Source organism: Canis lupus, chromosome 17 (genome assembly GCF_011100685.1).
Source record: "Canis lupus familiaris isolate Mischka breed German Shepherd chromosome 17, alternate assembly UU_Cfam_GSD_1.0, whole genome shotgun sequence".
Classification (NCBI taxonomy): Eukaryota; Metazoa; Chordata; class Mammalia; order Carnivora; family Canidae; genus Canis; species Canis lupus.
In genome coordinates, this window is record NC_049238.1 from 36,039,243 (window position 1) to 36,066,555 (window position 27,313).

A 27,313-nucleotide genomic window follows, 5' to 3' on the forward strand; every position below is an offset into this window, starting at 1 on the left:
CTACTCTCAATGTTACAAAGAGCTTGCAGGAGTTCCTGCTCTCACATCTATGTCCCAGTGGAGGAGGAAGAGAGTATCTACACAACTGAGTCAGTTCCTTTTAACTTACCTTACTATAAATCCCATACTTCTGCTCGTATCTCACTGGCTAGAAATTAGTCATATGGCCACAGCGAACTGCAAAGGAGCCTGGAAAATGTAGTCTCTTAGTTGGACACCTTATGTCTCTGGATAAAATTAGTAAATGGGAACACAGAAATAGCCTAATGGCATAAGAGAGGTTCACTGGTAAAATATTATTCAGAAACAAACAAAAAAACAAACCTGCAGGGACGCCTGGGTGGCTCAGTGGTTGAACATCTGCCTTCAGCTCAGGGCGTGATCCCAGGTCCAGGGATGGAGTCCCACATTGGATTCCCTGCAGGGAGCCTGCTTTTCCCTCTGCCTATGTCTCTGCCTTTCTCTGTGTGTCTTTCATGAATAAATACATTTAAAGAAAAAACCCTGCAAACATGAGTGCCTTTGCATTAGACACACACATGCAATCAAAACTTATTTCAGGGATATTTTCAATGAGAATTCTCATAGACACTGGGCAAAGTAAGAGGATTTCTTTTCTTTCTTTTTTTAAGATTTTATTTATTTGTTCATGAGAGACACAGAGAGAGAGAGAGGCAGAGACACAGGCAGAGGGAGAAGCAGGCTTGTCGAAGGGAGCCCAATGTGGGACTCGATCCCAGGACCCCGGGATCACGCCCTGGGCCGAAGGCAGACACTCAACCGCTGAGCCACCGAGGTGCCCCAAGGTAAGAGGATTTAATGTTTAAAGGGTCTGGTCTCCGTTTGCAGCTCCTCCAGCTAGGGTGGCAGAGGCCTCAGTTTCTTTTCCCAGAGAGGCTGCAGCCTATAATAGTAGGCTGTCCTTGGGGCATCAAGGTGTCTTATGAAGATCTAATTTGGCCTCTTATTTGCTCTTCCTGTCGGCCTTTCACCTGCTGCCCGTTTTCTTCTCCTTCTTCTTCCCCCTCCGTCTCTCCTCTTCCTCCTCCTCTTTTTCTCCCCTTACTGCTGCTAAGTCACACCTAGAGCTGCAGAGGGAGGACTGTTTCTGTCCTGGGGCACTGGGATCCAAACCTTTTAATGCAGTTGAGCCAATGAGCAGAGAGTTGCTGGGCTCCAGGTGCCAGATACTTGAGGTCTGTTATTTTGGTTAATTCTCTCATCATCCTCATCTGAGGCTTGGATAAGTGAAGTCACTTGACCAGGGTGGCAAGTTCAGCAGGGTAACAGCTGCATCTTGCACTTCCAGGAAAGAAGAACAAAGATGTAGAAGGTCAGGGAAAGAGCGGGGCATGGGGCACACCTGCTGTGACCACCTCTCAGGATCTGATCCCCCTTCTTGGGCAGTGCAGCACACCAGCATCCTTCTAGGACCAGCCCACACCATTTTGCTGGACTGCCTGGTCCAGAGGCAGACCTGTGACCCAGAACCACGAACCAGCACATACCGTGTCCCAGTTCTAGCGATCAGTCCAGGATGGATGTCCCATCACACCATTCTCGTGTCTGTTACCTTGGGCTACTGAGAGGACAGTCTTTGAGCTGAGCTTCTAGCAGCCAACTCACAGCCACCTCTAGCAGAAAGCCTACTCAAGACAGCCAGAGTGACTGAGATCGGTCTTGTTGACATCACTGAGTCAAGCCAGTCCTGGACTTTTCAGGTGTTGACCAATACATTTCTTTCCCAGCTACTTTAAGTTAGGTTCTTTCCCTCACAGAGCAAATGTCTGGACTTTTATGCAGCACAAGAAACATGAATGCTCCCTTCAAACTACCCCAGGTGCCTGCCTGCAAGAGAAGGGTAGTGGAGGAGGGTTTAAGTATGATCGGATGACAAGTTAAAGCAAATAGAAAAGGTTTTGGGGCACCTGGATGGTTCAGTGGTTGATCATCTACCTTCAGCTCAGGTGATCCCAGGGTCCAGGGATCGAGTCCCACATCAGGCTCCCTATAGGGAGCCTGCTTCTCCCTCTGCCTGTGTCTCTGCCTCTCTCTCTGTTTCTCATGAATAAATAAATAAAATCTTAAAAAAATTTTTTTAAGAAACCAGAAAGGATTGTATTTTCTCAAGTGAAGAATATTTTTTCTCTGTATTTTAAACCACAGATCAAAAGGAAGGCCTTTTTGGATATTTTCTGTCCTGGGATTCTGAGCCTCTGCATTACACTCACTTAAAAGCATCTCTCTTCCTCAGAGTGGAAAGCCCAGAGGAGAGGCAAGTGCAACAAGGCCTCTGTGAGACGAGAAAGGAGGCACTTCTGATCAGTGGGGAAAGGTGGCTCGTTCCAGAAATAGTACTGGGATGACTAGCTGGGGGAGCCATCTGAAAAAAAAAAAAAAAAAAAAAAAGGTGAATCCATATTTCAATGATATATCCAAATAAAATCTATGTAAACCAACTATCAAAATGAAAAAAAGAAAAGAAAGAAACCATCAAAGTTTTATTTTTTTATTTTTTTTTTAAACTTTATTTTTTTATTATTTATGATAGTCACAGAGAGAGAGAGAGAGAGAGAGAGGCAGAGACATAGGCAGAGGAAGAAGCAGGCTCCATGCACCGGGAGCCCGACATGGGATTCGATCCCGAGTCTCCAGGATTGGGCCCTGGGCCAAAGGCAGGCGCTAAACCCGCTGCGCCACCCAGGGTTCCCACCATCAAAGTTTTAAAATAAAATAATAATTTTTACTTTTTCATATCAGAAGGAGGAATGCCTTTTTTGGATAAACATAAAGGATAAAACCCCCAATGAGAAGAATGAGTGAAAATGACTATATAAAAATCAAGTTTTCTCTCTAAGGCCAACCAACCCTACCATAAACAAACTCAAAAGGGAAAACTCTTGACTAATATCGCAAAGGGCAACTATCCCTAATATATACAGACTCCTACACATTATTGAGAGGGCAACAAATAGGCAAATGGGCAAGGGGTGCGAATTGGCGAGCTGTAGAGATGGGGATGCACATGGCTCCGAAGCATCTGAGGAAATATTCGGCATTGCCTGTGAGAAGAGAAATGCAACTTATGTTTACACCCAGATACCATTCATCATTCTTCAGGCTGTCACATTTCGATCACATGCCATGTTCAAAAACACGACAGGAGCTCTAATGCATCCTAGATATTTGTAAAATGGGACAGTTTTGGTGGAGTGCCATTTGGCAATATCTCTCCAAACTGCGAATGCACTTAGCGCTTTCCCTGGGAACTGCAGCCCTGAGCATTCATCTGGGCATACTCTCCGGCTTGCGAGCCATGTGCACCTGTAACGGTTCCTAGGCAGTGTTGCCTGTGTTTGCCAAAGATGACACAATCCAAACATCTAACACTCTGCAACTGGTTAAATAAACTAGGACAGTATGCTATCCTCCATGTCACACTCATGTGTGTGGCAAGTAGCCTGGAATGGATCCCTAGCGATCTGGTAATGGTGGTTGCCTCTGGGGAAGGAATCGGGGGTCCTGAGGGGTAGGGGCCAGAGGGGTTCTTCTTCACACTCTGGTTTATTTTATTTTTTAAAAAGATTTTATTTATTTATTCATGAGAGACACAAAGAGAGAGGCAGAGACACAGGCAGAGGGAGAAGCAGGCTCCATGCAGGGAGCCCGACGTGGGACTCGATCCCGGGTCTCCAGGATCAGGCCCTGGGCCGAAGGTGGCGCTAAACGCTGAGCCACCCGGGCTGCCCTGGGCCACCTGGGCCGCTCCACACTCTGGTTTAGATCTTTTATATATATATATATGTATATATATATATATTTAAAGATCTTATTTATTTGTGTGTGTGAGAGAGAGAGAGAGAGTGAGAGAGAGAGACAGAGGCAGAGACACAGGCAGAGAGAGGAGCAGGCTTCACGCAGAAGCCCGATGTGGGACTAGATCCTGGGTCTCCAGGATCATGCCCTGGGCGGAAGGCAGGTGCTAAACCGCTGAGCCACCTGGGGATCCCCTAGACCTTTTATATTTCTTAAAAATATTTTATCTATGGGATCCCTGGGTGGCGCAGCGGTTTGGCGCCTGCCTTTGGCCCAGGGCGCGATCCTGGAGACCCGGGATCGAATCCCATGTCGGGCTCCCGGTGCTTGGAGCCTGCTTCTCCCTCTGCCTGTGTCTCTGCCTCTCTCTCTCTCTCTCTCTCTCTCTCTCTCTCTGTGACTATCATAAATAAATTTTAAAAAAATTAAAAAAATATTTTATCTATTTGAGAGAGAGAGTGAGAGAGAATGAGTAGGGGAGGGGGAGAGGGAGAGGGAGAAGCAGACTCCCCAGTGAGCAGGGAGCTCGACGCAGGGCTTGATCCCAGGACCTTGAGATCACAACCTGAGTCAAAGGTAGATGCTTAACTGACTGAGCCACCCAGGCACCCCAAAGATTAACTATTAAAAATACTTTCTTAACTTGAAAAAAGTGAAGTATCTCTGTTCTTCTTACATCCTAGGGACAGCCAGATACAGCAGGCAGATGCCCAGGTGGATGTCACTCCTCCACTCAACGCCATCTCCTGCCTGGGTCACTGCTGCTTGGCCTAGTGTCTAAGGTATGAAGACAGTGGAGTGAAGGGAAAGGGGTCCCCGCTGGCTCAGCTGCCTGTGATACGGAGGTATGTTCCTCACTCATGTGCAGCCTTCACCTCAAGTCTGAGGCCTGGGCTTAGCCACTCCTCTGCCCTGAAGTTTTTGTCCCGTTGTGCATTAATTGGCACACATTCATGCTGAATCTTGTAGCATCTCAAACTCCTTTTGGAGCTAGAGAAGAACACGTTTTAAATTTTAGATAACTAAAAATTTGCAGTTGCTTGTGCCCGTTAGGTACATGAGGGGCTGATGGTGAGCTAAGATATGCCCAGGGCCCATTCTCTGGACAGGTTTAAAATAAAACCCCATAAGGATGCCTGGGTGGCTCAGCAGTTGAGCATCTGCCTTTGGCTCAAGGTGTGATCCTGGAGTCCCAGGATCGAGTCCCACATCAGGCTCCCTGTAGGGAGCCTACTTCTCCCTCTGCCTGTGTCTCTGCCTCTCTCTCTGTGTTTCTCACGGATAAATAAATAAAATCTTAAAAAAAAAAAAACCACCATAATTCTCCCTTCTTGCCCTACCCTAATTAAAAACAAACTCTCCTGACACTGCACCTTGAGAAGGGGGGGCACCCACTGCAGGTGCCCATTGCTTCTCCCAGTGACATAGTGCTGTGGCTTTGCACTCTGTCGCAGTGTCAGCACACTCAAGTTTCTTTCTTTCTTTTTTTTTTTTTTTTAAGATTTTATTTATTTATTTATTCATGAGAGACACACAGAGAGAGGCAGACACAGCAGAGGGAGAAGCAGGCTCCATTCCATGCGGGAGCCTGATGTGGGACTCGATCCTGGGACACGGGGATTGTGCCCTGAGCTGAAGGCAGATGCTCAACTGCTGAGCCACCCAGGCGTCCCACACTCAAGTTTCTGACCTCAGAGTCTGTCTTCGGAATCACAGCAGTTGTGGGTGACACCCTCGTGCCAAGCCCCTGGTATGCTTGGCTTGGCACTAAGCCCCTTGGCTCTTGGGATAAGGCCCCCAGCGGACAACAGACTCATTTCTCATGTCACAGAGGGGCTGGCAGGAGCAAGCTCCCAGCTGTCACTCTGTGAAAGACAGGTGTCATCTTGGCACCAAAGGGCCTGGCTGGCCGCCCCATGGATGTTTGGAATGAGCTCCCTGGGCACAAGAGCTGACGGCTGTCCTGGCCCCTCTGGAAGGGTTTGTGTCTCGCCTAGGGCCTCCCCAGGCCTGACAAGAGGCTGACTGTCAGGTGGGTGCAAACAGAGGGAACCTGAGCGGAAACTGGTAACTTTTACTGGCTGCCAGGCAGAGACCGTTTTTATTTTTATTTTTTAAATATTTATTTATTTTAATTTTTATTTATTTATGATAGTCACAGAGAGAGAGAGAGAGAGAGGGGGGCAGAGACACAGGCAGAGGGAGAAGCAGGCTCCATGCGGGGAGCCTGACGTGGGATTCGATCCCGGTCTCCAGGATCCCGCCCTGGGCCAAAGGCAGGCGCTAAACCGCTGCACCACCCAGGGATCCCGGCAGAGACCGTTTTGAGCTAACGACATGCTGAGCGAGAGGCCTAGAGCCACTCAGCTGTGGATGAGCGTACCTGCGTGTGCGTGCACATATGAGTGTGAGCATGGGCACATGTGCCATGAATGTGGACGTGTGAGTGTACACGTGAGAGTGTGCCCATGTGCGGACCTTGAACGCACAGACACCGGACAGATGCAGGCGGCCCCTGTAGTTGCATGTCACGTCTGTTCCACGGTCCGGCTAGGATCCCCTTCCTAACCTGGTCTGCTTATCGGACTTCTCACAAAAAGAAAGGGCCATAGAAGTTGGCCAGCGGCCCTGCAGGATCTGAACATCTGGACTCCTGCAGGGGCACCCAGTGCTGTTCTCCTGGGCAGAGACATTGCCTGGAGAGACGTGCCACTGACTTGTCCGTGGACAGGGAAACAGTTGTTCCCTGCGTCTCTGATATGAGACCCCCAAGGGGCGCAGCCTGGACGTCGTTCTGTGTCCACTTCCCTGGCCCTGGAGGAAAGAAGTCCGTAGGCCCGTGTGGGGCATAAGCTTGGCTTGAGGAAAGGGAAAGGTGAGGGAGGACTTTCTGGAAGGATGAAGGAGAGACAGAGACAGAGCGGGAGGGAGGGAGGAAGTATAAACATGGACAGGAGGGGGAAGGAAGCATGACAGGATTGTGGAGATGCCAGGAGGCAATCGTGTGCAAGCCTCCACCTGACTTTCTCTTACGAAATCACTTGCACACAGGTTGGTGGGAATTAGCTCAAGTCCCACTGCCCTGGGCTCCTCTGTGTCTGGTTTGGCTGGATCTTAGGATCTCCAATAATCCCTTCTGGTCAGCCTCAAGGAAACTGTCAGGGTGGCTAAAAGGGTCCTCCCCGCGATGGTGTCAGTGTGTGTGGTGGGTCTGGAGAACCTCTGTCACTCGCTAACCTACTAGGGACCTCAGTGAAATCCCCTCCCTTCCCTGGGCCTCACAGCCCTGTGGAAAAGGCACGTTGGATGTTAACCAATAAAGGGGGCTATTTTTTTAAAAAAAAGATTTTATTTATTTATTCATGAGACACACAGAGAGGCAGAGGCACAGGCAGAGGGAGAAGCAGGCTCCCTGTGGGGAGCCCAGTGCAGGACTCCATCCCAGGACCCCAGGATCATGACCTGAGCCAAAGGCAGGTGCTCAACTGCTGAGCCACCCAGGCGCTCCTAAAGTGGGTTGTTAAAGTGTTTATCTATGGAAGGAAAGAAGAGTCTGGAAGCAGAAGCCAGAGTGTGTTTATTAAATGTGAAAGGGTATGGTGACAGGCAGAGGATTTTTCCTGAAAAGCCAAAATATCTCCACAGTCATATTAGCAGGCAATCCGCTCCCCATAATACACATGTGGGTCAGAAGAGCACCTGCAGCCAGCAGAAAGGGGGCCAGCAGGCACACGGCTGGCACGTCCCTGTGAAGGCATGTGTGTGGTTGCATGTAAGCATGTGTACATACATGTGTCTGTGTGTGTTGGAAGTGAAGGAGAACCAGAAGGAGCCCTGAGCAGTGGACGGAAAGTAAAAGTAGTGAACTGTTCAGCTGAAGCAATTGTTTTTCTCCTGGAGGCTAAAATTCGCAGGCAGGTAGCCAACAGCCACATTAGGATAAGAAATGTAATCTGTTTATAATATGTTTGCAAATACATCTCATTGGTGCAGTGAGCGTGCAGTGCACCATAACCTGCTGTGACGCTGGCCTCGGCTTGGTGTCCGTGGCAAGCACACAGGAGCTAACAGGCTAGTGTTTGCAAAGCCCGATTCACCTGCTCACCTCCTTTCTCAATCATCTACTTCCCTCTGGGGAGGAGAAACACATTCCCAAAGAAGACAGCTGGCATGTCTGAGAGCCAACAGAAACCACCACTCCCTCCCTTGCTGAAGCCATCACTGCTACCAGAGCAAAGATTGGGAATGACCTCTCCAGGTTGCAAGGCACCCAGTCCCACCAATGCAGGGAGCCTGGGTCCCTGCAAAGTGTCTCCTACGGGGTCCTGGGTTCTGCTAGGCCTCCCCACTTCTGGACAAGCTCTGGGCCGCCCCTACCCTATAGCACAGTAACATTGTCCTTCCAGTCATCTCAAGCTTCAGGGCCTATAGCACCTGCCACTTTCCAGAGCAATAGCAAATAAAACCACCAGTCAGCACCTATTTGGCAATTACTGTGGCCTGGCACTGCCTAAGTGTTATACATGCATTGCCTCATTTTACCCTCTGGGAAACTTTGAAGGAGACACCATCATCATAACATTCATTGTACAAATGTGAAAAGAGAAGCTTGGAGGGCTTGAACAACTTGCCCAAACTCCTGCTCTCTGGGGGATTACTGTGGAGTGTGGTTTGAACCCAGGTTTTTCCAAATCTGGAATCCCAGCTCTGTCCATGCAACTCCTCCGTTCTTTCCGCAGAAGGTTTCTTCTCTTGGAAGGATGCAGGTCCACTGCAACCCCTGGAAACACTCTCTAGCCTTTTTTCTAGGTCCTTCCTTCTGATCTCTGCAAACTCATATCCCCAAGGGGCACTCATTCCCCTCTATTCAGAACTTAGTGAACAATAAAACATGGTGGCTACAAAGCAAGGACATTAGAATCAGACAGACCTGGCTTAGAATTCTGGTGTAGACTCATGCTAACCTGTGTCATATTACTCAGCCTCCCTGCCTCCAAATTCCTCCTGTCTGTAAGAATAGGGAGCACTGAATTGCTGCCTATCTCACAGGGCGGGTGTGAGAGATAAATGAGATAAAACACAACCAGCTCCTGGGCCAGTGTTTGTTTGCACAGCTCTGCCAAGGGCGAGGGCATGTGTGGTGATATATGTGATAAGGTGAGGAGGACATGTAGGCAGATGTCCCACCACCAAGTTTCATTCCTTCCCCATCTCGACTTCTCCCACCCCAGGATTGTGTCTGAGAAGGCCAAGTAGAGGGGTTGAGACATTCATCCGCAAAGTTAACAAGCTTCTCTCCACCATCAGAGGAGGTCATGAGGGGAGCCTGGACTTGCACCCCCACCTAGCAGAGCCCAGGCTCTCTTCCCCTTGTCCACAAGGGGAGTATCAAAGGGGGTTCTCTCCACCTCTCAGTGATAACAAGGCCATGTGGGGAATCACAACAGGGCACTCCTCCATTTGAGAGAGCTGTTAGTGGAGGCCCTTTGGGGAGCCAGAACTTCTATCCTTACCCAGCAATAAGGTAGAGACCTCTTTTACTTTTACCTCTGTCAACAGATGCCAGATGGGGAACCTGGCCTTCCACCCCTGCCTGGCAGTAACAGTGCAGCTCACTGCCCCACCAGAAAGTGGCTGGTGTCAGAGGAAGACCCTTAACACAGATGATTCAAATAATATCCGGCATCTCTTAACAATATTTGAAATGCCAAGTTTTCAATTAAAAAAATCACTTATCATACCAAGAACGAGCATGATCTCATATTGAATGAAAACAATCAATAAATGCTAATCCCAGGGTGGCAGAGATGTTAGAATGATGGTAGTTAGAACTACCATAAAAATGCTTCAAAGAGTAACGACAAATACTCTTGAAACAAATGAAAATTTAGGAGATCCCAGGCAAGAAAGTTAAAATATAAAGAAGAACCCAGTGGAAGTTTTAGAACTGAAAAACATGGCAACCAAAACAACAATAAAAACCCTGCCTGAATGGGGTCACTCACCAGCAGAATCATGGGAAACAGTGAACTCGAAGATAGGACACTGTTACACATCCATTCCCAACAACAGAGAGAAGAAAATGCACTGGAGAAAAAAGGAACAGAGCTTTGGGGATTTGTGGTGCTGTAACAAAAGATCTAACTTCCATGACATTGGAGTTCTGGAAGGAGAAGAAATGAGGGCAGAACTGAAAAAAATGCTCCATTAAGTAATAGCTTCAAACTTCCCAAATGTGGCAAAAACCATAAAGCCACAGATTTTAGAAGCCAAGCAAATCTCAAACAGGATAAACCCAAAGAAATCCATATAAGGCACATCATAGTCAAGCTTCTGAAAACAAAGAGGAAAAAATATATGTTGAAAACACAGAGAAATGACACTCCACCTCTAGGGGGAAAGACAAATTTGAATGATAGAAAATTGTTATGAGGAACCATGGAGGCCAGAAAAAGTGTTGAAGAAGTGGCCTACACCCAGCTAAAAAGTCCTTTCTAGTGAAAAGATCCTTCAGGAATAAAATGGAAACCAAGGCATTCTCAGAAAAACTAAATATTTGTCACCAGCAGACATACAGAATAAGAATGGCTAAAAGAAGTTTTCATTCTTTTTAAAAAAGATTTATTTAATTTTTAAAAAGATTTTGTTGATTTATTTGAGAGAGAGCGAGAGCATGAGCTGGGGTAGGGAGGTGCTGCAGAGGGAGAGGGAGAAGCAGACTCCCTGCTGATCAGGCAGCCCGATGTAGGGCTCAATCCCAGGACCCTGAGATCATGACCTGAGCTGAAGTCAGACACTTAATTGACTGAGCCACCCAGGTGCCCCACTAAAATAATTTTTCTAAACAGAAAGAGAAATAATAAAAGAAAGACTATTGGAGCATCAGTAAGGAAGAAAGAATGTAATAAGCAACAAGAGACTTTCATTTTCCTCTTGAGTTTTCAAAATTGTGTTGATGATTGAGGCAAAAACTATTAACACTGTCTAATGTGATTCTAAAAATATGTAGAAGAAATATTTGAGATAACTGAATATTATAAACAGAGAGAGTAAAGTGACATAAAGAGAAGTAAATGTTCCACACTTCACTCAAACTTGTCAAATGATGACACTAGAAAACTGTGGTAAGTCTCAATAAATGCAGAAAAACCATTTGATAAAATCCAACAAATATTCCTGATAAAAACTCTTAGCCCGACTAAGAAGAGATGGGAACTTCCTCAACCTGATAAGAGAAATCTACCAAAAGTTTATGCTAACATCATTCTTTTTTTTTTTTTTTAAGTAGTCTCCATGCCCAGTGTGAGGCTTGAATTCACAACCCAGAGATCAAGAGTCAGATGCTCTGCCAACTGAGTCAACCAGGTGCCTCTATAGTTCCTATAGTTACCATCATCCTTTTCGTGTGTGTGTGTGTGTGTGTTTTAAGATTCATTTATTTATTTATTTATTTATTTATTTATTTATTTATTTGAGAAAGAGTGCATAGGCAGAAGGAGAGACTCTTTCAAGTAGACTCCGGCTGAAGTGCAGACCCGAATGCTGAGCTTGATCTCAAAACCCATGAGATCATGACCTGAGCTGAAACCAAGAGTTGGGCGCTCAACCAACTGAGCCACCCAGGTGCCCTGTTAACATCATTCCTAATGATGAAAGACTGAATACTTTCCTCCCTGAGATCAGAAATTCTCACAGCCTCTATTCCACACTGTCCTGAAGTTTCTATCCAGTGTAATATGGCAAGAAATCCAGAGATCCGGGTTGGAAATTAAAAAGGAAAGCTGTTTTATTGGCAGATGACACAAGAGAAGAGTTTACATAGAAAATCCTGTAGCACTAAGAAGCACTAGAACTAAAAAAGTGACTTTAGCAAAGATACAGGATCCAAGATGAATTCACAAAAATCACTTGCATTTCTGTATATTTGCAGTGAAACATTAGAAATCAAAAATTTAAAAGTACTATTTATAATAGTATCAAAAAGTATAAAATAATTAGAGCAAGTCTGGCAAACGATGGACAAGGTCTACAAATTAAAAATTATAAAACATTGCTGAGAGAAATGAAAGAGAACCTAAGTAAAGAGAGAGACACTGTGTTCATAGAAGGACTCAATATTTTAAGGTATAAATTCTCACTAAATTGATCTACAATGTCAGTGCAATTCTGGGCAAAATCTCAGCAGGGACTTTTGTAGAAATTGACAAACTTCTTCTTAAACTCATGTGGAAATGCAAAAGACTTAGAATAGTCAAAACAACTTTGCAAAGGAGGAACAAAGTTGGAGAACTAACACTGTGTGACTTCAAGACTTATTATAAAGTGACAATAATCAAGCTGGTGGAGTAAACATGAGCACAAACATCCGTGGAACTTCAGACTCAAGACTAAGCAGACCCACTCATGTATGAACAACTAATTTTTGACAAAAGTGCACAGCAGTGCAGGGAGGGAGAAATGGTAGTCTTTTTAAACAAATGTGGGGGAATGCGGGGATACCTGTAGGCAAAAAAGTGAACTTCAACCCACACCTCATACCATGTCCAAAAATTAACTCAAAATGGATCATCACAGGTTGAAATATCCACAGCTTCCAGAGGAAAACAGAATAAAATCTTTGTGACTTTGGGCAAGGCAGAGATTCCTTAGATATATCAAAAGCATAATATATAAAAGAAAAAAATGGATATATTGAACTCCTTTACAATGAAAAACAACAGAAAATGAAAACATGAGCTACAAACTGGGAGAAAATATGCACAAGTCATATCTTTCTTTAATAAGGGGCTTGAATCCACTCTATACAAAGAACTCCCAAAACTCAATAATAAGAAATCAAACAACCCAATTAAGAAATGGACAAAATTAAAAAAAAAAAAAACAAAAAAGGAAATGGACAAACTAGCTTAAACAGATCACCAAAGATCTGTGAACTAGAAATAGGTGATGTCAATTATTATCACGAGCTATCACCACACAGCTCTTAGGATGACTACAATAAAAGAGACTGACCACAAGAAGAAGCGTTATGAGGATGTGGAGCGACTGGCACTCACACACTGCTAACGGGTGTGTAGAAACGATGGGGCTGTCATTAACTAAATCCTGCCAAACCCCACGCAAAGAATCACAGCGTAAATTCTTCCCTGCCCGATTTGTTTTGCACGGAGCCACCGTAAAGCCAGTTTTCCAGTGTCACACAAGGTCACCGCCAGCATTTTTAAGCTTCTCCTCTCAAGCAGACTGGAGTCCACCTAGTTTAGAAACACCCTTGCTGTTCTGTTCTTTTTGTTTTGTTTTAAGTTACTGCACTAGACTGGGAAGTAGGGTGGTGTGTTCAAGACTGCCCAGCCCTCCTTAGGTCTGCTTCTTGTGGATTTGAGGTGTCTTGACAGGTGTCCCAGCGCCGGATTCAAGGGACAAGAGGGAGGCAGACGCACCACGACTCTCAACGATCTCTTCTAGACAATTTTTTTGATAACTGAGTAGAGCTCTGGGTGTGAGTCAGCTCGTGAGAAGTGTGTTTCTGTCTGCTCGTGTCTCTCTTGCCTTTGCAGTCGGAGGAAGGGCCCGGGGTTCAGGCCAGGAAGAACCTGCTCTCAGCTGATAAAGCCAAAGCCCCCGTGCCAGGAACCCTGTGGTCTTTCTGTCTCTGGAAGTTCTCCGGCTGAGGCCTGGGAGGAGAGGACACTCTCTCGGAGGAGGCACCTTCTCCGCAAAGCCCGGGGCTGCACATGGCCCAAGGGGGCGGTCTGCACACACCCCGGTCCCCGCGCACCCAGCGCCGTGCGCTCCGGGTCAGGTGCGCCGCGCGCCGCCTTCTCCCGTCAACGTGCGAACTGTCGAGCTCGGGCAGGTCCCACCTCTCGTCCCCTGGGGCTGGGCGGAAGGAGGCCGCCTGGGAGCTGGGGCCGGGCGGCGGGTGGGAGAGGGGAGCGCGAGCGGCCCCGCGGCCCCCGCGCTGGTGCCTTGGGGTCCTGACCTCCCCGAGACGCAGCCCCCGACGGCGCTCGCTCCTCCTTGCTGCCTTTTACTCTTCCTGAAACAATTCTGGGGATTTCAACCCTCTGAAAACGGCCCGCGAAACTCTCCAGAGCGCAAATCAATCCACGCGGAGACGTGCGGATTGGGTTTGGGTTTTTTTTTTTCTTTCTTTTTTTTTTTTTGGTTTTTTGGTTTTTTTTTTTTTTTTTTTTTTTTTTTTGTCATTGTTGGAGTGTAAAGGGAGCTGTCAGTCTAGAAGCGCCCCCTGCCCCGGAGCCCAGCGGAGTCTGCAGAGCCTTCTCCCCGGGAGGGCAGCTGCTGGACCCCGCGCCCTGCGCACGTGGCTCTGCGGAACCTGCTGCAGGTCCAAGGTGGCTTAGCTGGTGCCGCCTGGAGCCCGACAAGCTCTGGGACAGCACAGGGCACGGAGAAACCCTTGTCCCATTTCACCTTCAATAATAATAATAATAATAATAATAATAATAATAATAATGATAACCCTGACTCTCAACAAGTTCAGATCCCATTTGGGGAAGGGGAGGGGGAGGATTTATCAAAGACTTATAAATGGGGGAATCTGCTCATAAAAACAAAGCCCATCACATGGTTTCACACGATGCCAGCATATTTTGCTTTTCTTTGGCAACGATCCAGGATTTAGCTACCGATTACAGTATACCCTACGAGGTACATGTATTTCTATGGAATGTCTCCCTAAGTGTTTGCTGACTTGCTCCTGAATTACCCGCCTGGTGAAGCGGACCCTGAAGCCGCGGGGAATTACTGCTGCTTCACGCGGGTGGTCGGTGCGCCCCTCCCTGGGGGCTGCGGTGTGTCTGGGGGCCCCGGCACAGGACAGCACCGGGAGGCTCTCATTCACATCCACTGGGGACCCCTAGCTGGCCTTCTGTAAAGTGGCACGGTGCAGGTCTTACCTGCCTGACAGTCTCCTTTACAGATCCAGCTCATAAAGGATGAGGAAGCTCCCGGCAGCCACACACCACAACCAAGTCTTTTCCCCTTTTGCTCCTTACTTTGCACATCTGTGAAGTAAAGAAAAGGGTACAAATTTAGCAGGAATGACTAGGTTATTATACTTGAAAAAAAAAAAAAAGTCAGAGCCATCGTGACAAAATAGTGACCACATTCTGGAATGTAGTTACTCAGGTGTTTGTTAGATCAAACACCCTGTATTTCTATCTTTCAAAGTCTCATGCCCCACTAAAAAGAAGAGGAAAGAAAATTTTTTTAAAAGACTCGCATGAAATCTGGTCTCCTCCAGTTGGACTTTCTCTGGTTCCGTGTGCAGGAAAATGCTCGTTTAACCCCCAGAGTCCTGAGACTCTAAGGAGAGGCATTAATATTATTCATCTTGTTTCTGTTCTGTCCACTGCCCTAGGAATTTACTGATACCCTCACCCCCACTTCCCGCTGTGTAAGGCAGCTCGCTGTTCACCAGGTTGTTTGATTTGCCCATGGAGAGGCGTTTTCTAGTTGAAGGCACTAAATTCAGGATGGTGTCACTTCAAGGTTCTGATTCAATTTCATCCAACTGTCCCCCTCCCCAACAACCCCAACCTACACCAAACAGAAGCATATACCTGTATGAAGAGCAACTCCTATCCGCACTCATTTAACATTTGCTTTGTCTAATAAAATCCCAGCTTTCTTGGGCTTAGCAAAAACCCGTTGCTGGAGAAAATGGACATTGACATCTCTACTCCTCTAACTTAAAAACAGCCAAACTAAATTAAGTAACAACAACAACAAAAAGTTGTTTCCCACACATTTGCCCTGCTCTTACCACCAGTCTTCAGCCTGAAATAATTTCATGCTTGAGTTATTAACTTATGAAAATAGGCACAAAAGGGGAAAAATGTGAGCAGATCCTCAGCTATATTATTAGTCATTGCTACAGCTGAGTGCATTCCGGCACAAAGGCGTGTTATTCTGAGTACCTCAGTTTTGAACAAAATGCAGCTCACTAATGGGTTATGCCTCATATACCTTTTTATAATCATTAGGTTGCCATTCTCTGTAATTTATCCTGTTTTTCATTAAGAGTTTGTGCATTAGGCAGGCATGCGCTCAAGCGCCCATGCACGGGTGCGTGCATTCCTGTGCGTGCGCTCACGTACACACACATCTGTTAAGTCCCCTTTTGTTTGTGGCTGAAAAGAAAGGTCACGGGCTGTACTGTCAGTCATTTTAGGGAAACTACTCTATTGATAATGATAATTATCATTGATTATGATAATTGATAATTATCACTGATTATAATGCTTTGGAAATCAGGGTGATGGATGGGCGTGAACGTAGGTTCTGAAAAACTGGTGAATTGGGGGTAGGAGCATGAATAAATGAAGGGAATCCGAAGCATTCTGGAGAAGATGGAGACAGAATTAGGGGAGTCTGATCTGTCTCCCCTTGGTCTCTATTTGTCAGGGGAAGAGATGGATTGGAATCTTCCTGGGCTGGGCAGAAGCATCTCACTCACTTGCTTAGTGTTCTCAGGTCTTCTGGATGACTGACAAGATTCCAGACAATAGCTCTCTTTTTGGAGGTTTCTGGCTTGCGCTCAGAGGTGTGCCCTAAACCAGTCTGAGTCAAGTGAATAAAAGAGGCAAGTTTTGAACCTGCTGATTTTTTTGCTTCTGTAAAGTCTGGAATTGGTTATAGAAATCAAGGCCTTTGAATGCTCACCTCTGGATAGACAAAAATATAACAAAAACAGCAGGCAAGAAAATAATCAGGTGAAAGAAAAACAGGCGGGAAATATGAGAAGCTTGGAGAAGATGAAGGTTGTCACAAACAAGAATGGATCATTCAAGCTGTCTCTTCAACAGACCAGAGGTCTGCCAGGGGCTGGTGATCCTGGAAGCAGTGCCCCCATCCGGGGCAGGGAGCCTACCTCACCCCCCAATTCTAAGCCAGTAAGAAAAGCCCCTGGCATCTTTCCCCTGGATTAGGACAATGGGATTCTCCACCTGACACTTGCAAGGCCAGGAGGGATACTAATTGGGAACCAAATGTGCTCCTTTAACCTCTCTGAAGTGTTAATGAACGCTTTGATTTTGTTCTTTCCTGTTCAGTAAGACAAATGGGCTTTTGCTTTGCCCTGAAAAAAAATCTGATCTCCCCTCCCAAGCCAGCTGCCCATCTTCCTGATAAGGCCAACCGGAAGCCCTGCAAGGGGGTCGCCTCCTGTCAGGTGACAGGCGATCACTCTGGCAGGGCACACTGCAGTCAGAGCCCAGGATGCATCACCACCAGGTCCCTGCTCATACAAAAACACAACGGTGCTTGTAGTAACAGAACCCAGAATGTCCTGTTAAATAGTAAGCAACATAGCCATGTTGGGGTTCTGGGATACTGTGCCCTGTAGAGGCAATCAGGCTGGACAGAACCCCAGGAAGACAGAGCTCCCGTCCGAGATCTGGGATTTTGAGAGAGTATGAAGCCAACTTGTCCTCACCCTTCTCTTACTTGTAACACTCTGGGTGCACAGTGGTGGCAGAAATTGAACCGGAAGGGATGCTGCTTCTCACAGCTGGCATGGAGCCCTTGAGGCTCATCTGCCCTGACACTCCAAGACCAAGACCTCCCTCCCTCTCCCCAAGGCCGGGGCAAAGTCAGTGTGATGGAAGTCTGCAGAATGGAAGCAACAGGAGCCCCGTGGTCCACTCAAAGACCACGGAAGGTGGGACAGGCGCCTCCCACGCCCCATGCCAGCCACAGGGGAAGCACAGGCCATTGGGACAGAGCTCTGCTCCAGGGGCACGCACGGAGAAAGAGGCCCAATGCCCAGTGGGGCATTCCTGGACATGGCTGCAGACTGTGGTGGAAATGGGAGAGTGGAGAGAAAAGTGCTCTTGAGAACAGAAATTCAAACCTGGGAAAACATCACCCATGTTATCTCGTTCTGTCTTAAGTTTAATCTCCACAGCCCACAGGCCCAAAGTCCTGCTGATGTGTGTGTTATCTCCTTGGATCCTCTTCCCATCTGTGAGATCAGCACCAGGGTTAGACCGCCCCCCACCCCACTTTTGTTTTTACTGTCTTAACCGTTGTAAGTTAAGTACACGAACATTGTTTTACAACAGGCCTTCAATCTTTTACATTTTGCAAAACTGAAATGCTACCCATTAAACAGTGTACTCTCCCCAGCCATCTACTTTAGGTCTCGGTGACTTTGATGACTCCTAGTACACCCAATGAAGTGGAATCACGTAAGACTTGCACTTTTATGACTGGCTTGTTTCACTCAGTACAATGTCTTCAAATTTCATGTATCTTGTGGCATGTGGCAGATTTTCCTTCCCTTTTAGGCAAGTGAATAATATTCCACTGTAATATTCCACTGTGTGTAGAGACCACGTCTTGCTTACCTACTCACCTGTTGAAGGACACTCGGGTTGCTTCCGCCTTCTGGCTCTTGTGAATGATGCCACTATGAACGTGACTGTGCAAACATCCTTCTGAGAACTTGCTTTCAATTCTTTTGGGCCTACACTCAGAAGAGGAATTGCTGGATCATATGGTAATTCTATTTTTAATTTTTTGAGGAACCCCCATACTGTTTTTTACAGCAGCTTCATGCTTTTACATTCCCACTGGCAATGCAGGAGGGCTCCCATCTCTCCATGTCCTGGCCAACCCTTGCCATGGCCTGCTGATACATATATGCCCATACGCCCTCTGAATGGGAACAGGTGGTGTCTCCTCATAGTTTTCCTTTGCGTTTCCCTAATTCTTAGCAATAGTAACTCTCTTTCCCTATGCTCGTTAGCCATTTGTATATCATCTTTGAAGAGATGTCTGTTCAAATCCTTTCCTCCTTTTTTAAAAAAATTTTTTATTTATTTATGATAGTCACACACAGAGAGAAAGAGAGGCAGAGACACAGGCAGAGGGAGAAGCAGGCTCCATGCACCGGGAGCCCGACGTGGGATTCGATCCCGGGTCTCCAGGATTGCACCCTGGGCCAAAGGCAGGTGCTAAACCACTGCGCCACCCAGGGATCCCATCCTTTCCTCCTTTTAAAATCAGATTGTTTTTTGTTGTCATTGACTTGTTGGAGTTTTTTTTTTTTTTTTAAATCCCCCTTCTTTTTATGCATTTAGCTGAAAAAAAAAAAAACAAAACAAAACACCTAAAGGACCAAAGAGCTGGGTATCTTACTTGCTCTTGCCTTCGAGCAGGGAGCAGGGGCCACATGTGTCTCGGGGCCCATCCTCCCAGCCACGTGGACTCGCGGCAAACATTGCCCATCAAGCGCATACCCTGTGCTCACAGCCCAGTGTGCCAAATTGCTGTTTGGAACCCGACAGCAAACACTGGTTGCAGAAAACTCAGAAGCGTGTAATATCCACTTTAATGACGGTTCCACTTTCTGGTTTTCCCCTCCTCGGAGGAAAGTGAGAAAAAGAGAGAAAAGGCCGTTCACGGAAAAATACATTTAAATGGATCAGTGCCGGGCAACCCTTTGCACATCTGTTCCTAACCGGTTTCAGCTGAAACTACTGGAAATATACATAGATCTGTTTATGTGGAACCAGTTAAATCTGATAAGATTACAATTTGGAGGGTAACTCTGGATTTGGTGGTGGGGGAAAAAAACCCCTCCACATTCAGTCTCCATGCACACTCCTAACATTTTATGACAGATGTTGTTGAGGGAATTGGATTTGCTGCAAATTAAAAAGATCTATATTATTCAAGATTAGTTACAAACAAACTCAAGATGTCCCGCCGGCCTTTCTGGGGCACACAATTCCTGCCTCCCCTCCTCCAATCAATCAATCAATCGGGGCCGAGTCCTTTGTTATCGGAGCGTGGAGACCACAGCTGGGAAATCACTTGTTTCTGAGTAATTCTGTCCTCACTCCCCGCACAGGTATGTTCAGGAGGAAGATGGTGGGCAGGCTGTTCACACACTGAATGGCCAGTTACCTTCCCTGGTTGGACACCGCAGGCCCCTGAGGACATGCAGGCAGCAGGCAGCGAGTGTGTGCAAGTGCTGGGCTCTTCCTCAAGGAGCACCAGAACCACTTTTTGAGGTCATCCCTTTATACAGATGAGAAAACTGAGGGCATAGGATGGTTTGCCCAAGACCACAGTGACGATAAGGAGTGAGGTGCTGAAAAGGAACAAAGAGTTTTCCTTCCATCTAAATAAATGTCCCAGGGGGGCAAGGCCAGAGCTCAGAGATATCCACAGGGGCCTTCAGAAACGGAAGGAGTTAGGGTTAGGGGCCGTGCGCAGCTAATGAGCAGCTTTAGCAGATTGATACTGGAGCAGGGGAAAGGATGCAGGTATCCGTGGTGCAGATGGCCCAGATTGGGTAAAGAGAGACAGAAATCACCAGTTTTTGCATGTTGGCTCAAGTACTGAAGTCAAACAGAAAAACCCAGACCCTGCTGTGGTTTGCAATCCCACTGTGGTTTGAGGTCTTTGGTGCCTCCAGAGGTGGGAGGCAGAGCCTGCATTTGCTTTGCTCCCCCTCCAAGTGGACACCTGGGGATCTGACTATCTGGATTCTTGTCTGCTGGTGCTGGAGGCCTCTGTCAGAGGCAGGGGTGCCACAGCTCAATGTCTCAGTCCCTGTGTCCCTCCTAAATAAAGCCTTTCCTGGTAACTCCATGGGACTCCTCCCTTGACTCCAGCACACTGTGAACGTGCATGCACCTATAAACATTTATCTAATAATTTATCTCAAAAAGATGACATCAGTCTATAAAACGCACCACAGGACACAAGAGTAGCAGTCACATGGCCTCAGAAACAATCAGCTCAAATCGACATCTGACAACATCCCCCCACCACACTGCCAGGGGCTGGGCTGTGATTGGTAAGGTCTGCATTCCTGATGGACCTCACGCTGTGAAAATGCACCTATTTCTGTTCATTGAAAATCATTTTTTTTTAATAAGCAGCCCAGTGGAAAACAATTGTGAATGGCAGCTTCATTACATGTGGATTTTTAGAACAAAGAGAATATTGCTCATGCTCTACAACCTGTTCAATGATACTGGATTTTAATTAAAAAAATGTTACATGCTAAATTGATGACAAAGAAGGTGTGACACTAGGGCTATAAAAGAAATCAGGAAGGCGGCTTATGGTTGTCAGATTGCCTATTTGATGTGATCTTTTCTTTTCTTTTCTTTTCTTTTTTTTGATGTGATCTTTTCGATGTTACTTCATATTTTTGTCTTCTTTCTCTGTGTTTTCCATTTAAAACTCTCAGTGTCAAACTAGTGGGAACAGACTTCAAGCTCCGCAGATTTCAGATGGGGAGGTTGGTGGGACCAGAGGAGGGTTCGAGGAGGTGGAGCCTTACTTGCCCTTTGGGAGCCTCTCACATCATCTTGTGCCACGGATGGGTTGTTGTTCTAAAGGGCCTCCTCAAAGTGGCTACCGCCCTGGCGCAACCCTAGAAAAGCCCCTTTGAAGGGACTAGTGTTTCTGAGCCTGCAACTTGGAGCTCGCTTCCAGGTGATTGGTTTAAGATCATCTTAGCAGACCTGATAACTAGGAATGAATTATCCTGAAGTAACACATTAAACGGTGTAGGACAGGCCATTGGATGTTCAACCCAACCTAAGTTTCACCAATTACAAGAGAGTTTTCTTTTGAGATGATGCGATCATTGAGTAGGAGAATCCACATGCTGAGAGGATGTCGATGTATTGGGTCTCAGAAAGGCAGACCGGAGCAGGCAGAGCGCGTCAGCTTCCTCTCTGGGTGGGCTTCTAGGACATTATGTGTCAGTTCAAGACCTGCAGCCCCATGAAAGAATAGCCATTTGCCTCAATCACAGAGCTCTGAGATCTGCCCTGCAGTAAAAGAAATCACCTCCACCACAGCATGTGCAAGAAGGAAGCAGCTGCCCTGTGTCTGGGAGCCTGCCTCAGGTTGCTGGGAGAAGCGTGGGCCTTAGGGCCAAGGGAGCTTGAGTGTCTCCTTCCTCCCAAGAGAACAGGTGTGCAGGAGCAGACTGCAGAGTCAACCACCAGCCAGAACTGGCCCTTGAGCTCCCCTGAGGAAGACACTAGTGTCCTTCAGGGACCAGCGCCCACGGAATAGCAAATACAAAGGTTCTAGGACTGATAGGGCTGGTGCAGACAGAGTGAGCCACAGGTATGACATCGGGGAGGTGCTGGCCGGGCACAGGGAGGAGGCTAAATTCTGTTCTAAGAGCACCAAGAAGCCACTGTCCTGTTTCAAGCAGGAGGAGCACATGGCATGGTTTTACATTTCCTAAAGATTATGCTGGCTTCTGTCTGGAGTAGGAGTCTGGGCTGTGGGCCAGATGGGAGGCGATGGGATAGGAGACTAAGGGGGTGTCTTTCAAGGGTAGGAAAGCCTGGTGAGGAGCTGGTGGGGAAGGTGAGGGAGGGGTCTGTGGAAGAGACATCTAGCCCCTGGTCTCCTCATTGGGAAAAGTCTCAATAATCCCCATCTTTCAGAGAGGTTGTGAAGGTTCAAAATGGTGCATGAGCCCCAGCGAGTACCCAAGGCTGCCTTCCCATGGTCCCCTTTGTTCCCACAAGCACAGACAGCAGACAGCTCTCTTTAGCAATGCTGCTTTCTGACCCTCGTCCTCAGTAAAGTGGGAAGTAGGGCCTGGGCTAGAATGGGCAACAGGGCGGGTTCGGATTGCTTTTTTTTCTGAGAAATCATGTGCGGATCCCCAAGCGAAATGGTGATGCAATAAACTTCCATGTTCTTTTTTTTTTTTTTTAATTTAAGTTTGTTTTTTTTTAAGATTTTATTTATTTATTTGAGAGAGAGCGCACAAGCATGGGGAGAGATGGAGGGAGAGGGAGAAGCAGACTCTCTGCTGAGCAGGGAGCCAGCCATGGGGCTCCATCCCAGGACCCCAGGGTCATGACCTGAGCCAAAGGCAGCTGCTCAACCAACTGAGCTACTCAGGTGCCCCAACTTCCATGTTCTTAAAAAACATTTTGATGCTTACCAAAAGAAAGTTAACAGGGAACCGAATTATTATTATTTTTTTAAAAATATTTTATTTATTTATTCATGAGAGACACAGACTAAGAGAGAGAGAGAGGCAGAGACACAGGCAGAGGGAGAAGCAGGCTCCATGCAGGGATGTGGGTCTCGATCCCAGGACTCCAGCATCACACCCTGGGCCGAAGGCAGGCAGCGCTAAACCGCTGAGCCACCCAGGGATCCCCAGGGAGCCGAATTATCACCATCATGAAGCCCAACATTCCTGGGGTCACATTCCTTCCCAGCAGGTGAGGCCCACCAGTGACTGTCCTTTGGGCCAGGATCCCCGTGTCCATCTCTGGCACTCACACCTGGTGGGGCAGGGGTGGGGAGTGGGTGAACGGAGCAGAGTTCCAACTTTCAGGTCAAACACTCACTTCCGAGCTCACACCGAGCCGAGCACACAGTGCCTAGAACCTCACAGTCCTTACGCTTGTGAAGTTTATTAACGGGAAACTGGCCAGACCCCGTGGGGTCTTGCTAGGGCTGGGAAGGCTCCCTGGAGGAGGAGGGGCCCAGGGCTGCGTGAAGGATGGGAGGAGGGGCCCATGGCGCCAGGCTCTCTGCTCAGGGTGCAGCTTGGAGGAGGACACATGACCAGTTTTTTCTGAGCCAGCAAATTTTCCATTCTAAATATAGCCCGAGATGACCCAAGACATCTTCCCCTCCCAAGGAGGTTCGAGGTTCTGTATTTTCCAGCATTTCTGTGACTTCTGAAGAAGTGAGCAGTGAGATCTGAGGTTCTACCCTCTGTCCCCGGATCCCATGGATCCTGGGTCCTGAGGAGCCATGTCTGATTCCCTCTTGAGAGGAGAGCCTGTCTGGGGTGAGGGACTCTTTTTGGAGCCCGACGTTCGTAGGTACGAAAGTATTTTGCCAGCCCTCTTCCTCCAGCAAAGTGAAACAAGCTTCTGTCCACCCAGGAAGGGCCACCCACCACCCAGGCCGGAAATGAGTAGCTTTCTTCCACCCTTGGGTTGGTTCACCCCAGCATCTCAGGACTGAGGCTCACCCCTGGTGAGTTTGAATTGAACAACAGATCCCTACTTCCCCCAGGGAACCCTGCTGCAACATGAAGCTGACACTTTTCTCACATTTCTGGAAGGTATAGGATGCAAGCCTTTTGGAGAGAAGGCACCCGCCACAAGCCTCTGACACCATGGTGACTCTTGGCTCTGAGCAAGTGCCTTCACTGCTTGTTTGCAAAGGGGGGCTGGGGATAGTTTTCTGTATCTGAGTGGGGCTCTGCTAATTGCTGCACAAGCACTTCTGGGGGAAGTTCGAATTTCCAAAGGCCTGCGTTAACTCTGACAGCGCCAGTGCTTCCCTAACAGGGCGCTTGAGGACATTTGTGAAAACGCATTATGGGAGACACCAAGCAGGGTGGTTATCTCCAAAGGGTTAAATGACCAAAGAGTGAGGACAGTCATGGCAAGTTATATATAGCAAACAGTGAGCAAAGCAGGCAAGAGAGAGAGAGAGGAAAAAAAAGAAAAAAAACCACAGGGATATCCACTCCCCCCTCCCCGCCCCCGCCGGCAGGCAGCCCCCCCACCCCCACCCCCCTGCAACAGCACTATACATACAGACCACAGATTGGGGCATAGTTAAATTTGGCACACAGAGACTACAGCAAAGAAAGAAAACATATCAAGTTACGCAGAGTCCTATTCAGATGTGGGCCTGGGCCTCACCCGCACAAAGCTCAGCAGAGGAGAACAAGACCACGGTGTGTTGTCGAAAAGCACACCGGTGAGATTTGCTTTCCTTTCAGTCATTCGCTGGCCCGGCCCTGGGCAACAGGTTAATGCCCTGCCCCACAGGTGGAGACAGATAAAACAAACCCAAACGGTGTCATGGGCTGCAGGAAACCTCTCTTTCCAAACTTGATCCATCTCCAGAGAGGAAACACGCAAGGACTTAGCTCTGGACAGTAATCTGTTTTCTTAGGGCAGCGGGAGAGACCTGGTGGCCAGGGTAAATAAGGCACCGTGGCAGTGGCCAGTGGCAGGGGTTTGGGCAGGCGGAGCTGCAGGGGAAGCTCGACAAGCCGACTTCCTACACTCCCTTCCCAACCAGGAGTAAGCTGTCAGTCTCAGAGGATGAAGGCGCTCTGGAAAAAGCCAGTGGAGAGAAAGGGGAGCCCCCCCCCCCCCCCCGCCGCCCAGCCCTCCAGCAAGGGAGAAACCTAAGCCACAGGTGCATGTCAGGAGCCCCCCTTCCTCCTCCAGGCCAGTTCACCTGGCCAGAACCCAGCCTGCAGGGCTGCTCCCCCCAAAGCTCCCTGAGTGGGGAGAGCAGGCCGGGACTTGTGAAATGCAACCCGGGTGGGTTTCAGCCTCTGCGAGGAGCAGCCCGACAGGCCAGGCAGGCAGGCTGCCAGCGGGACTGGCCGAGCCTTGGCGCATGCAAAGCGGGCACAGGGAGGGTTAGATATGTTTTAGTCATCAGACATTGTCGCTGCCAGCAGGCGCTTGGGACTCCCTGAGGAGACGAGACAGCCGCCGGCTGGCACTTGTCATCTCGGGCTGCACAGAACATCAGTAGTCATAATGCTACTCCCTGTGTCGCCAAGTATGTGGGTCTTTTCAAAGCCGTGCCATGTGCTGCCCTACCTGGGCTTCACCTGACCCTAGGTGGGCAGGGCAGAGCATCACTGCCACTTTGCAGGGGAAGGAGGGGATGCACGGTGAGGCCACCTCTTGCTTGGTTCAGAGAGCAGCCCCTTACGCTGGCCTTCCTGGGAGGCCTACATAAGGAGCTGGGCCCTGCCGCACGGAGCAGTAGTTCTCACGTCTGAGCATGTGCCAGCAGCTTGGGGTCATCCTCCATCTGTGTGTGACCCATTCTCCTTGAGGCGGGGCTGGGTGCCCTGGCCCAGTGCCAGCCCCCGGCAGGGGGGGTATCCAGTGATCTCGGTTCACACTGGGTTCTGCCATGGATCCCAGCCCAGTCTCCATCTGACACGGGGACGAAGGGGACAAGTGTGTCTGCAGCTGTTCCAACCACAGAGGCACCCAGCACTGCATCTCTTTCCCTGCCTGTGACTTGATGGCTCCACCGTCTTGGCTCCCTGTGTAGAAATGATGCTGTAAGATGTTGAGTTGTGTCCTCCTAAATTTTATATGTTGAAGTCTGAACCTCTGCCCCCTAAACCTCAGAATGTGATCTTGCTTGGCGATAAGTTTATTATGGATATAATTAGTTGTATGAGGTCATACTGGATTATGATGGGCCCCTAATCCCGCACGACTGGTGTCTTTATAAAAAAACCAAAGGGGAAATTTGGGCATAGACACGTGCACACAGGGAGAACACCACGTGCACAGGAAGGCAGAGACCAGGGTGTTGAGTCTACAAGCCACAGAACGCCACAGATTGCCACCAAGCACCAGAAGCTGGGAGAGAGGCCTGGAATGGATTTTCCCTCGCAACCCTCGGGAGGGACCAGCCCTGCTGACACCCCTGCCCTCGGATCTCGGGCCGCCAGAGCTGTGAGACAGTACGTTTCTGTTCTAAGGCACCGTTGTTGATAGTTTGTTATGGCAGCCCTAGCAAATACAGATGAGGAGAAGGCCACGGTATCTGTGGTGAGTTTACCTTGAAAACCGACTTTGAAGGCCCTTCCAGCTCTGCTCTGCAGACTTTTATCCTGTTTCGTTGCCCGAACAAAGAGTGAAACGGTACCACTGCAAGCACAGTCCATGACTTCTCTGCTCGAACATGCCACCTCCTTCTTCTCAAAATCCGAACCCTACTTTGTTCTGAACAGAAATCACATTCTGCATAATTCTCCCCAAATGACTCCAGGGCAAGACAAGCCCCTCATTCCCTTCTGGGCACAAGTAAGACCCTCTGCAAGTTATGACGTAATAGAGCCCCTCATATCCAACCAAGCGCAGGGCCCAGCGTCTTGCTCACTTCCCAGTCATCCCAACCAGTGCTCAGGAGAAGACCTGGAAACTCGTTCACGTGACTAAAATGATGAACGACGGTCAGGAGCTTGAAGCGCTAGCTTGCCCAGGTAAGGGATTGGGTCGTGCCGAGCATTGACTGGCACTCTGCCTTCTGCCCGAACAGTTATGTCATCCTCACTGTGACACATCCCTGCTCGACAGGAATTCCTCCTGGCATGACCACACCAGCTCCCCTTGTGCCTTTGCATCAGGCCTCGGCCTCCCTCCCCTGGTGGCGTGGAGCCCAGTGACGCCAACATCCTCCCAGACTAAGAAAGTCCTCCCAGAGCATGTCACCATCCCCGGAATCCTGGCAGCTCCCCTAGTGCTGGAGCTCTGGGCATGGTGATTCTCGGGGCTACATTCTGGAGTGCTAACGTGGACCACGAAATAAGGCTTATTAGACTTGATCGTCGAATGCCCCCCCTTTTCTCCTTTGCTTTTGTTGCTTTGTTCCTGAATCCCGCCCCCTGCTCTACATCTGCCTGCCAAATACCTCTTTTAGCCTTACTGTTCCCCCACAGCGTCCTATTGTTTAT

General features: G+C 48.2%; 1 long non-coding RNA gene across 1 annotated transcript in view; it reads right to left on the reverse strand.

Annotated features, from left to right (window-relative positions):
* Positions 1–654: 654 nt before the first annotated feature.
* The window catches only part of LOC119869747, a 58,027-nt gene continuing 31,368 nt past the window's right edge, over positions 655–27,313 (reverse strand). Inside the window, exons 2-4 of the long non-coding RNA XR_005372408.1 lie at positions 14,736–14,843; positions 2,232–2,383; positions 655–1,302 (exon numbers count right to left, since the gene is read on the reverse strand). This is a non-coding gene — a long non-coding RNA (uncharacterized LOC119869747). The remainder of the gene's footprint in view (positions 1,303–2,231; positions 2,384–14,735; positions 14,844–27,313) is intronic.